Source organism: Bombina bombina, chromosome 12 (assembly GCF_027579735.1).
Source record: "Bombina bombina isolate aBomBom1 chromosome 12, aBomBom1.pri, whole genome shotgun sequence".
Classification (NCBI taxonomy): domain Eukaryota; kingdom Metazoa; phylum Chordata; class Amphibia; order Anura; family Bombinatoridae; genus Bombina; species Bombina bombina.
This window is the reverse complement of record NC_069510.1, coordinates 139,055,353-139,069,559: the sequence shown is the minus strand read 5'-3', so window position 1 is coordinate 139,069,559 and position 14,207 is coordinate 139,055,353.

Genomic DNA, 14,207 nt, shown 5'->3' with positions numbered 1-14,207 from the left:
CTGAGCGACCGACAGGAGATAATCCACTTAGTCTAGCTCGAAGCACCATTCGAGGACTGCACATTCCCCGACTGATAAAGGAGAGGATCCCCCAATAAGTCGAAAAGACGACGGAATAAGATGCGCAGCTGTGCAATCCGATAATGAAAGGTGCAACATGGAGGAACATTCACCCCCGGGGGAAACTGCATAGACCCACCCGAAGCCTGAACACCCGGGATAGTCAGGCAAGAACACAACCATGCAGAAACCTCTGGGTCCTGCAGGTGAACCAGTGCCATTAAGACATTGAAGCGGAACTGACCTCCTATCTCCAGGGGAAACAAACCACACCAAGCGGAGGGAAAATCAACATTAGGGTTACCAGCAAATGTAGTGGAAGGGTGCTGTTGGGAATCCGCCAAATGAGGGACAGAGTCCCTCGAGGCTGATGGCTCAGTAGGCCCCTGGTTCCCCGAGCACGAAAAACCAGGCGCTCTAAGGAGGCACAAGAGACAGGACTGATAGACCTGCGTCACTGGGGCCGAAGCACCTTCCTCACAAGAGAAAGAATATTCGGAATCAGAAACTACAACAGTCTCAGCTTTAGAATCCTCCATGGCTAAACCCAAAGAGAAAAATAGGACACAATAAAAAAACTAATGGCACCTGAGACCCCCAATGGCTGGGGCACTCACCACCTCCTAAGACCAGATCCAAACAAAACAGACTGTCTTCGTCGCAACACGGTCAGGAATGCGGAAGTGTTAAACCCAGCGTAACCACGCCCGGTCATAAGGTGAACCATACAGTCCCAGAAAAGCGCGCCAGAAAAGGACGGCAATTAGGCCTCACCAAATCCATCAAGCAATTCTCATTAATTGCGAAATGTCTCAGCCCCAGAGCCAATACCCATTACACAACGCAGAGTGATCACATAAGAAACATGATTAAAGATCCCCTCCCTGTTCACAAAACCCCCCTAAGGAAGGAATTATCCCATGATTCCTAGATCCATACAGAGGAGCCTCACTGATACCCATATGTATCTGTCACATAACAACATAACATTCATATTGATAAAATTAAACAATCTTACCGGAATCTATGCCAATCTTACCGGAATCTATGCCATGGAACAGGAACACAGCCCTTGAAGTGTGACGGATAGTAGCGTCGCCTCCGTCATGGACTTGGGAGAAGACAGCAGGTAGCGAAGCGAAGGTTCGGCAATGCCAGGTGCTAGAGGAGCTGTTAATACGAGTCGGGATGGTGTCGCAGAGAGAACTCCCACTGCATCTCCCGACTCTAACATTCGCCCAGGCCCTCAATGAGAGACTAACAGGACTACTTAAAACTCCCGTCCCATTGCGAAGAGTAATACCCTCCATAAGAGACACACTTTTTTTGAGAAAAAAATAAAATTATTGGTTTTGTTAAACGTTAAACTTCTGACACTTCTCTGCCAACCTCCTGGGACGAAAGGCAAAGAATGACTGAGGGCTAGGGGAAGTGGGTGGAGTATTTGAGTCTTTGGCTGGTGTGTCTTTTATTTTGGGGGGGCTTTTTTTATTTTGATAGGGCTATTAGATTAGGTGTAATTAGTTTAAAGATCTTGTAATTAGTTTTTTATTTTCTGTAATTTAGTGGGGTTTTTTGTGATTTAGCTAATTTAATTTAATTTATTTAATTGTATTTAATTTAGTTAATTTATTTAATTGTAGTGTAGTGTTTAACAACCTTCTTACATGCAGAATGTACTGTTCTAATTAAATATATATATATGCTACCATATGATTCTAGGTATAATAGAGAGGGAATATAATATCCCTACCTTTTTTGGTAAGCAGTTTATCGAAATATTTTTAGTGACAAACTAACTGTTTAGTCTTGAAGGTTTTGAATTTATCATGCACAGTATTGCTTTAACTAACATTTATTTGATGCTTTTGTTTAATTTGAAAAGTATGTGCTACTAATGGTTATGTGATTATTTATGGTACCTCAAGAGTTAAATTTGCAAACATGAGTCCCCACCCCCCAAGGTCAATCAACCAACCAGAGAGTAGTGTACCTTTTTTAAATTAATCATGTTTTATGGTGTGTTAGGTTTACGATTACGGCCACAAGCCGAAACTAGTCAGACCCTGCACCTTGTCTATCTTTTTCCTGCTGCTGGAATTTTATCCATTATCTAATAAAGAAGTTTTACTTTTATCTGGAAGAGGTTGCGCTTTTTCTTTTGTTTATTGCCTCACCTGGGATTACAAGGAATCCCCTCAGCAATCTCTATCAGAGACAGTACCTGCTCTTGGTTTCCTGAAATGGCTTGCATCGGCACAGCTGAAGTCTGGAAGATTTGGTATCACCAATAGCGGTTGGAGGATTCACACACACCCCCATCTTCACGCTGACGTCAGGCCCCGGTGTGTTTGGGCGAAGTGTTTGGAGCGGCAGCAGCAACGGCGGATACACGCTGAGGATATGAGCTGCACCTATAAGTTTCACGATTCCCACACCGGATGAGTGACTGTTCTCCAGCGAAAGACATCGGCAGAAGGATGAGTGACGTATTACACCCTATTCCGCTTTAGTGGATGCCTTTGGTCTATTCTGTTCTGGGGGTGTGAAGCGCTCCATATTACTCTAAGAGGATTACACCGCTAAATTGACTGTTTATGTGCCTGCAAGTGCCTTATTTACTATATGTTAACCAAGTAAAGATATCTCTTGTGACACCATTGACAGCTTGGGAAGTTCTCTGTTGTTAATTTTAGTGTTAGGTGTTATTGTAACTTAGGTTAGGTTTTATTTTACAGGTCAATTTGTATTTATTTTAGCTAGGTAGTTATTAAATAGTTAATAACTATTTAGTAACTATTCTACCTAGTTAAAATAAATACAAACTTGCCTGTAAAAACATAATTTATGCTTACCTGATAAATTTATTTCTCTTGTGGTGTATCCAGTCCACGGATCATCCATTACTTGTGGGATATTCTCCTTCCCAACAGGAAGTTGCAAGAGGATCACCCACAGCAGAGCTGCTATATAGCTCCTCCCCTAACTGCCATATCCAGTCATTCGACAGAAACAAGCCGAGAAAGGAGAAACCATAGGGTGCAGTGGTGACTGTAGTTTAAATTAAAATTTAGACCTGCCTTAAAAGGACAGGGCGGGCCGTGGACTGGATACACCACAAGAGAAATAAATTTATCAGGTAAGCATAAATTATGTTTTCTCTTGTAAGGTGTATCCAGTCCACGGATCATCCATTACTTGTGGGATACCAATACCAAAGCTAAAGTACACGGATGAAGGGAGGGACAAGGCAGGCTTAAATGGAAGGAACCACTGCCTGTAGAACCTTTCTCCCAAAAATAGCCTCCGAAGAAGCAAAAGTATCAAATTTGTAAAATTTTGAAAAGGTATGAAGCGAAGACCAAGTCGCCGCCTTGTAAATCTGTTCAACAGAAGCCTCATTTTTAAAGGCCCAGGTGGAAGCCACAGCTCTAGTAGAATGAGCTGTAATCCTTTCAGGGGGCTGCTGTCCAGCAGTCTCATAGGCTAAGCGTATTACGCTCCGAAGCCAAAAAGAAAGAGAGGTTGCCGAAGCTTTTTGACCTCTCCTCTGTCCAGAGTAAACAACAAACAGTGTAGATGTTTGGCGAAAATCTTTAGTAGCTTGTAAGTAAAACTTCAAAGCACGGACCACGTCCAGATTATGTAAAAGACGTTCCTTCTTTGAAGAAGGATTAAGACACAATGATGGAACAACAATCTCTTGATTGATATTCTTGTTAGAAACTACCTTAGGTAAAAACCCAGGTTTTGTACGCAGAACTACTTTATCTGAATGGAAAATCAGATAAGGAGAATCACATTGTAAGGCAGATAACTCAGAGACTCTCCGAGCCGAGGAAATAGCCATCAAAAACAGAACTTTCCAAGATAAAAGTTTAATATCAATGGAATGAAGGGGTTCAAACGGAACCCCTTGAATAACTTTAAGAACCAAGTTTAAGCTCCATGGGGGAGTAACAGGTTTAAACACAGGCTTAATTCTAACCAAAGCCTGACAAAAAACTTGAACGTCTGGAACTTCTGCCAGACGCTTGTGCAAAAGAATAGACAGCAGAAATCTGTCCCTTTAAAGAACTAGCTGATAATCCTTTTTCCAAACCCTCTTGGAGAAAGGACAATATCCTAGGAATCCTAACCTTACTCCATGAGTAATTCTTGGATTCACACCAATAAAGGTATTTACGCCATATCTTATGGTAGGTTTTCCTGGTAACAGGCTTTCGTGCCTGTATAAGGGTATCAATGACTGACTCGGAGAAGCCACGCTTTGATAAAATAAAGCGTTCAATCTCCATGCAGTCAGTCTCAGAGAAATTAGATTCGGATGATTGAAGGACCTTATAGTAGAAGGTCTTGTCTCAGAGGCAGGGTCCATGGTGGAAAGGATGACATGTCCACTAGGTCTGCATACCAGGTCCTGCGTGGCCAGGCAGGCGCTATCAATATCACTGATGCTCTCTCCTGTTTGACTTTGGCAATCAGTCGAGGGAGCAGAGGAAACGGTGGAAACACATAAGCCAGGTTGAAGAACCAAGGCGCTGCTAGAGCATCTATCAGTGCCGCTTCTGGGTCCCTGGACCTGGATCCGTAACAAGGAAGCTTGGCGTTCTGGTGAGACGCTATGAGATCCAGTTCTGGTTTGCCCCAATGATGAACCAATTGAGCAAACACCTCCGGATGGAGTTCCCACTCCCCCGGATGAAAAGTCTGATGACTTAGAAAATCCGCCTCCCAGTTCTCTACACCTGGGATATGGATTGCTGATAGGTGGCAAGAGTGAGTCTCTGCCCAGCGAATTATCTTGGAGATTTCCAGCATCGCTAGGGAACTCCTGGTTCCCCCTTGATGGTTGATGTAAGCCACAGTCGTGATGTTGTCCGACTGAAATCTGATGAACCTCAGGGTTGCTAACTGAGGCCAAGCTAGAAGAGCATTGAATATTGCTCTTAACTCCAGAATATTTATTGGGAGGAGTTTCTCCTCCTGAGTCCACGATCCCTGAGCCTTCAGGGAATTCCAGACTGCACCCCAACCTAAGAGGCTGGCATCTGTTGTTACAATTGTCCAATCTGGCCTGCGAAAGGTCATACCTTTGGACAGATGGACTCTGAGATGTAGGCGCGCAAATGGCACTATGTCCATCGCCGCTACCATTAAGCCGATTACTTCCATACACTGAGCCACCGAAGGGTGTGGAATAGAATGAAGAACACAGCAAGATTTTAGAAGCTTTGATAACCTGGACTCTGTCAGGTAAATGTTCATTTCTACAGAATCTATCAGAGTCCCTAGAAAGGAGACTCTTGTGAGTGGGGATAGAGAACTCTTTTCCTCGTTCACCTTCCACCCATGTGACCTGAGAAATGCCAGAACTATGTCCGTATGTGACTTGGCAATCTGAAAGCTTGACGCCTGTATCAGGATGTCGTCCAGATAAGGGGCCACTGATATACCTTGCGGTCTTAGAACCGCCAGAAGCGATCCCAGAACCTTTGTAAAGATTCTTGGAGTTGTAGCTAACCTGAAGGGAAGAGCCACAAATTGGTAATGCCTGTCCAGAAAGGCAAACCTTAGGAACCGATGATGATCTTTGTGAATCGGTATGTGAAGGTAAGCATCCTTCAAATCCACTGTGGTCATGTATTGACCCTCCTGGATCATAGGTAGGATGGTCAGAATAGTTTCCATTTTGAACGATGGAACTCTGAGGAATTTGTTTAAGATATTTAGATCCAAAATGGGTCTGAAGGTTTCCTCTTTTTTGGGAAACACAAACAGATTTGAATAAAAACCCTGTCCCTGTTCCGTCTGTGGAACTGGACAGATCACTCCCATAATTAGGAGGTCTTGCACACAGCGTAAGAATGCCTCTTTCTTTATCTGGTTTACAGATAATCTCGAAAGGTGAAATCTCCCTTGAGGGGGGGAAGCTTTGAAGTCCAGAAGATATCCCTGAGATATGATCTCCAACGCCCAGGGATCCTGAACATCTCTTGCCCACGCCTGGGCGAAGAGAGAAGTCTGCCCCCTACTAGATCCGTTACCGGATAGGGGGCCGTTCCTTCATGCTGTCTTAGAGGCAGCAGCAGGCTTTCTGGCCTGCTTGCCCTTGTTCCAGGACTGGTTAGGTTTCCAGCCCGGCTTGGATTGAGCAAAAGTTCCCTCTTGTCTTGTAGCAGAGGAAGTTGATGCTGCACCTGCCTTGAAGTTTCGAAAGGCATGAAAATTAGACTGTTTGGCCTTTGATTTGGCCCTGTCCTGAGGAAGGGTATGACCCTTACCTCCAGTAATGTCAGCAATAATTTCCTTCAAACCAGGCCAGAATAGGGTCTGCCCCTTGAAGGGAATGTTAAGTAATTTAGACTTTGAAGTCACGTCAGCTGACCAAGATTTAAGCCATAGCGCCCTACGTGCCTGGATGGCAAATCCAGAATTCTTAGCCGTTAGTTTAGTCAAATGAACAATGGCATCAGAAACAAAAGAATTAGCTAGCTTAAGTGTTCTAAGCTTGTCAAGTATTTCAGTCAATGGAGTAGCTGTCTGAAAGGCCTCTTCCAGAGACTCAAACCAGAACGCCGCAGCAGCAGGGACAGGCGCAATGCATGCAAGGGGCTGCAGGATAAAACCTTGTTGAATAAACATTTTCTTAAGGTAACCTTCTAATTTTTTATCCATTGGATCTGAAAAAGCACAACTGTCCTCGACAGGGATAGTGGTACGCTTTGCTAAAGTAGAAACTGCTCCCTCCACCTTAGAGACCGTCTGCCATAAGTCCCGTGTGGTGGCGTCTATTGGAAACATTTTTCTAAAAATAGGAGGGGGGGGAAAACGGCACACCGGGTCTATCCCACTCCTTATTAATAATTTCTGTAAACCTTTTAGGTATTGGAAAAACATCAGTACACACCGGCACTGCATAGTATTTATCCAGTCTACACAATTTCTCTGGCACTGCAATTGTGTCACAGTCATTCAGAGCAGCTAACACCTCCCCAAGCAATACACGGAGGTTCTCAAGCTTAAATTTAAAAGTAGAAATATCTGAATCAGGTTTCCCCGAATCAGAAATGTCACCCACAGACTGAAGCTCTCCTTCCTCAGCTTCTGCATATTGTGACACAGTATGAGACATGGGCCTTAAAGCATCTGCGCGCTCTGTACTACGTCTAACCCCAGAGCTATCGCGCTTCCCTCTGAATTCAGGCAGTCTGGCTAATACCGCTGACAGGGTATTATCCATGATTGCCGCCATGTCCTGCAAAGTAATCGCTATGGGCGTCTTTGATGTACTTGGCGCCATTTTAGCGTGAGTCCCTTGAGCGGGAGTCAAAGGGTCTGACACGTGGGGAGAGTTAGTCGGCATAACTTCCCCCTCGCCAGAACCCTCTGGTGATAATTTTTTTAAAGACAAAAGCTGATCTTTATTGTTTAAAGTGAAGTCAATACATTTAGTACACATTCTCATATGGGGTTCCACCATGGCTTTTAAACATAATGAACAAGGAGTTTCCTCTATGTCAGACATGTTTATACAGACTAGCAATGAGACTAGCAAGCTTGGAAAAAACTTTAAATCAAGTTAAACAAGCAATATAAAAAACGTTACTGTGCCTTTAAGAGAAACAAATTTTGCTAAAATTTGAAATAACAGTGAAAAAAGGCAGTTAAACTAACGAAATTTTTACAGCGTATGTAACAAGTTAGCAGAGCATTGCACCCACTTGCAAATGGATGATTAACCCCTTAATACAAAAAGCGGATTAACAAAATGAAAAAAAACGTTTTTAAACAGTCACAACAACTGCCACAGCTCCACTGTGGCTTTACCTTCCTCAATACACAATTTTTGAAGCCTTTTGAGCCCTTCAGAGATGTCCTATAGCATGCAGGGGACTGCTGAGGGAAGCTGAATGTCTCTGTCTGTAATTTTAACTGCGCAAAAAAGAGCTAAAATAGGCCCCTCCCACTCATATTACAACAGTGGAAAGCCTCAGGAAACTGTTTCTAGGCAAAAATCAAGCCAGCCATGTGGAAAAAACTAGGCCCCAATAAGTTTTATCACCAAAGCATATATAAAAACGATTAAACATGCCAGCAAACGTTTTATATTGCACATTAATCAGAGTATATACCTCTGATAGCAAGCCTGATACTAGTCGCTATTAAATCACTGTATTTAGGCTTAACTTACATTAATCCGGTATCAGCAGCATTTTCTAGCAAATTCCATCCCTAGAAAAACTTAAAACTGCACATACCTTATTGCAGGATACCCTGCACGCCATTCTCCCTCTGAAGTTACCTCACTCCTCAGACATATGTGAGAACAGCAGTGGATCTTAGTTACTTCTGCTAAGATCATAGAAAAACGCAGGCAGATTCTTCTTCTAAATGCTGCCTGAGATAAAATAGTACAACTCCGGTACTATTTAAAAACAATAAACTTTTGATTGAAGGAAAAACTAACTATACACCACTTTCCTCTTACTACCTCCAGCTATGTTGAGAGTTGCAAGAGAATGACTGGGTATGGCAGTTAGGGGAGGAGCTATATAGCAGCTCTGCTGTGGGTGATCCTCTTGCAACTTCCTGTTGGGAAGGAGAATATCCCACAAGTAATGGATGATCCGTGGACTGGATACACCTTACAAGAGAAATAAAAATAAACCCTAAGCTAGATACAATGTAACTATTAGTTATATTGTAGCTAGCTTAGGGTTTATTTTATAGGTATTTAATTTTAAATAGGAATTATTTAGTTATTAATTGTAGGTTTTATTTAGATTTATTTAAATTATATTTAAGTTAGGGGGTGTTAGGGTTAGACTTAGATTTAGGGGTTAATACATTTAATATAGTGGCGGCGACGTTGGTGACGGCAGATTAGGGGTTAATAAATGTAGGTAGGTGGCGGCGATGTTGGGGGCAGCAGATTAGGGGTTAATAAATATAATGTAGGATGCAGTGATGTCCGGAGCGGCAGATTAGGGGTTAATAATATTTAACTAGTGTGGCGGTTTAGGGGTTAATATGTTTATTCTAGTGGCGGCAATGTCCGGAGCGGCAGATTAGGGGTTAAAAATTTTATTATAGTGTTTACGATGCACGAGGTCCCTCGGTTTAGGTGTTAACAGGTAGTTTATGGGTGTTAGTGTACTTTTTAGCACTTTAGTTTTGAGTTTTATGCTACAGCGTTGTAGTGTAAAACTCATAACTACTGACTTTAGAATGCATTAGGAATCTTGGAGGTAAAGGGTGTACCGCTCACTTTTTGGCCTCCCAGGACAGACTCATAATACCAGCGCTATGGAAGTCCCATAGAAAAAAGGGTTTAGGAAGTTTACGTAAGTCGGTTTGCGGTAAGGCCAAAAAAGTGTGCAGTACACCTATACCTGCAAGACTCGTAATAGCAGCGGTAGTGAAAAAGCAGCGTTAGGACCTGTTAACGCTGTTTTTTCATCTTAATGCAAAACTCGTAATCTAGCCAATAGATTGGCTAACCAGTGAGGTGGGAGGGATGAAATAATTTTGGAGGTTTAGGAAATCTTTGCCTCCTGCTAGTGGCCAGGAGTTGAATCCCAGGAGAAATGGATTTGTCACCACTTTACAAAAAAAACCATAGTTCTCAACACAGCTACTATTTATACCAATCCCTGCACTTGTTTTTGAATATGTTGTGCTACCCAAAATTTGTCAAGGAAAATTTCAGAACATCTAGATTTCCTAAATTCAGGTTAGATGTTAAAAACTATAAACCAATGAGAAACAAGAGTTGTAACAGACAAATATGGAAGCAAAAAACAAGTAGCCAATGAGAAGAATATGATCATTGGTTTATTATTTCTGACTATGGGATGTTGCAGTTTCCAAAGAAGCTGAATTTTTTTTTGTAATCAATTTGTTTAAATATATCATTATAAGGCCCAAACAATGTCAATCATGAATAAACTTTCTAATATTAATATTTAATTTATAAAGATATTTTAGTCATTTAAAAGTGTGCTTTTTTACTATTTAACATTCAAAAGAAACATGGAAACTACTGTGTTTGCTAAAATGCAAACTGTACATGTGTGAGATTGTTATTTAAAATGAATAAAACAATTGTGCAAACAGACAAGATACGCTAAGCTAAAGTGGGGGTCTCAATGTTTTGTGTCTGAGTAGTTAAACTGATACAAAGTCACTGCTGTTTTCCTGATAAACTGAAATGGCTCTAAAATTCAAGACATAGGGGCATATTTAACCTAGTGCGAGCAGACATGATACGATATAGCGTATCATGTCTGCTGCACATCAATAATTGTCCAATCGGCCGCTAGCAGGCAGTGTCAATCAACCCGATTGTATTGGATCGGGTTGATTTCTGTCCACAGTATCAGAGCACGTGGACAAGTTATGGAGCAGGGGTCTTTAGAAACAGAGGCAGAGGAACTTGATAAATCGTCCCCTAATTGTTATACAGTGTTAAGCTATGCAAGAAAAAAGAGACAGTAAACACCTTTTAATTACAAGACATTTCTGTTGTGTTGCTGTGAAATAACATATTAGCCAAGTCTTAATGCTTAACGTCCTTTTTACTGCAATAAGTTTTCAATAGCCAAACTCCACCCATCATGTGCCTTATTTGTAGGAGCCAATCTGGGCTTTAGTCCTCAGACAACAATGCTAGACATTGTTGTAAAGTTCGTAAACATAATTTGTGTTCAAGTTATCAGTTAAAGCCAATCAGGGACAGATATGTAGCAGGGTCATAGCCTTGAGAAGTCAGCAGGTGCATTCCAAAGTCTGAGTTGGAAAATGCTCTATTTTCAGAGATATATTACATAAAAAGGGGACAAAATAAGTAATGAAAATATATTGCAAAGTTTTTTTTAATTAAAGTGATGGTAAAGTTACTGTAATGTCAATACAGTATAGCATAAAGTGTATAAAATAAACATGTTTAATTAATTCTTATATTTTTCAATATAAATCAAGTTGTCACCTTTCTAAATCAATTACTGAATATCCACAAATTCAACCTGTTTTTTGTTTTGTTTTTGTTTTTTATCAGTGGGTCACGTTTTTGTTGAATCCAATTGAAATGTTGGCCGTTAGGCGGCCGTCACTCCACTTCATCCGCCCCTTTAGTTGCAAGCGCATACGCTATTAAAATTTTCTGAAGATGGGAAACCACGTGCGCTCCCGTTTCGCACATGCATGCTACTTATCCGCCCCTAAGAATCCCATTCTACGTCTTTGGATGACAGCTTCTATACGGAGAACCGGATCACTTTACATCTGAGAAAGTTAAATAGAAGTAAGTAAAGCAGTAGTGCATTTGGAAAGAATAATCGGCGATTAGCGCATGCGCACTGGTTCTCAGCATCGGCGATTAGCGCATGCGCAGTTATACACTGCAGCTTGACCGCGCATTTGAGAGACACAGAGAGCCGGTGGGACCGCTGAAGGAAATCACAAAGATATGAAGACGGAAGTAGGGCATGGGAGGAGTTGTGAGCTAAGCGGTAGGGATTTTTAAATATAATTTTTAATGCAAAATATTGAAGTAATAAAAAAAAAAAACTTAGCGACTAGATTAGGATCATATGGCCAAATGAATAATGTCAAATTTTACCTTCACTTTAAGCATAACTAAACATATGATATAAAAACATATTACAGTGTCTTTAAACAGATTAGAGGGCGTTAGATGTGCCGCTGTTTGCACTAACGTTTAAACAAAACAAATACTAAATATTCGTGGAACATTTACATCCGTTTTCGTTAAACAAATGTAAATATTCCTTTGCTACAGGTGACAAAGTTCTATTAGCGTGGCCTGGGGCGCTAAGAAGAAGGGTCGGATTAGCATGGCTCTCAACTGTGCTAGAGTTCATGTTTTTTAACCCCTGCAGGTAATTTCAAGAAAGAAAAAAAAATACTGACAAATTTCATCTGTATTTCTTTGTGTTTTTTAGTTGGTGCATGCGTTCGGATTCACAAAACGAATGCACAAGTCTAGAGCACACAGTTACTAGCTGCGCTCTCTTTGACACAGATAACACAACATATAAATTCAAATAAAAAACAATCCTATTTAGATGGATCACAAGGACAGTTTTATTGTTACTGCCTTCACCTACATAAATCTTTCTCACTCTCTCCCTTCTTTTATCTTTGATTAACTCCCCCATTCCTCATAAATGTTGTTCTCTCTTTATTGTGTTAACTCACATGCCCCCTCTCTAACCAATCCCCCTTCTCAAACCTTCTCATCTTCCTTTCCTCTCCAATTTCTCCAGCATTACTCTTTCTTTTATACCTCTTATCTGACCTCTGCTGTTCATTCCCCACTCTCTATTGCATCTGCAAATTGTTGAATTATTTTTACAGTTGATAAGCCTGCAAGATCCTCTGACCTTTAAAGTCTGAGACAGAGGTGCACTCCGAATTTTAATCACAGGACTACTCCCCCTCCCATGGAAATGTCAAGCTCTGTTGAGGGGTAACTTGGTGACAGGAGCCAAAGGGAGGGGACCCTGTAAAAGCAAGTGATGGGACCAGGCACAGTGACAGGTACAGATCGGAGGAGGTACTATGACAAGATGGAATTGTAGTAGCTATTGAGACAGGGAGGGAAGGAAATAACCTTAAAGGGACATTATACACTCATTTTTTCTTTGCATAAATCTTTTGTAGATGATCTATTTATATAGCCCATACAGGTTTTTTTTAATTTTTTTTTATAGTTTTGTTTATTTTTAAATAACATTGCTCTGATTTTCAGACTCCTAACCAAGCCCCAAAGTTTTATGAGAATACCGTCAGCTACCTTCTCCAGCTTGCTCCTGTTTGTGTAAAGGGTCTTTTCATATGCAAAAGAAGGGGGAGGGAGGGAGTATCTTATTTCCCACTTGCAGTGGGCTTTCCAGCTACCTTTTTAACAGAGCTAAACTGGGAGCTTCTACGCAAGTTTTTAAACAGTTTTATACTGGATTTTTATATCAGTATCTCTGCATCATATTCTTTATAGTAGTGTCTATTACATGTAGTTATATGAAAATGAGTGTATACTGTCCCTTTAAGGGACGGAAAATAGCAGGTAGGGATGCTAAAAAAATATAAAATATATATCAAAAAGTACAAAAACTGATAGCACTTCTTGTTTTGCCACAATGGTTGTCAGAATAAACTGCTAATTTATATCTTTTATTTTAGAATATAAATAAACAATTGTGAGGAAAATTATCTAAAGAGCTGGTAGATCTTTATTGTATGTTAAACACCAAGATATTAAAGTGATTGTAAATCCTTGCATTTTAAAAACATTAGCATTTATCTGTGCAATAAATTAAAGGGTCCTTCGTTCATGAAGATTAACTAAACATACAATGAAAGTACCTTTATTTTATTGCTACATTTTACTTAACTACCCCCCTCCGACCTCCCACTAAAAAACTGATTTTTTTTCATGAGGTGACGTTTTTACCTCTTAGCCAATAGCCATGCTAGTTATTTGGCACAGATCTAGAAGGGCAGAAATGTTTCACAAACAGACTTATGGCAAATGGGGCATCCTATGGCAGTGCCACGTTTAAAGTCACTGAGCTCTTCAGCACAACCCCATTTCATGGTTATGTGTTGGATAATATGCACATGTTAGCAATGGGTGTGGCTGAAACACTTGAACTCAATATTTAGTAAAGGTGTCCACATACTTTTGGCTATATAGTGTACCTTTGTGACTTGTGTAGCCTCTAAAGTTTAAGGTGAAGGAGATCAACTTAATAATAAATTGGAGTTTAGTATAATAAGCCTTGCCACTGCAATCACACCCACACCATGTAGAGGAGAGAACAATCCTATGCAATTTCTGGATGACATCTAATCATCTTGTGGTACAGTGCATAGAGTGAAACACAATGTATAGCAAATCTAGTAAATGTAATCTTCCAATATCCTTGATCAAAGCCAGTCCTGTCAGAATTGCACACTGGTTATCTTTGTAGATCAAGAGCAATTACGCAAACAAGTATAGTGGATTGACAACAGCTTGAATTGTTGGCAACTTTACCTAGTTTACCAAAGAGTCAGGGTTCTAAGAGTAATCCATGCTGGACTGTCCCCTTTTACTGTCTCATGGACAGACCCTTTGAGTG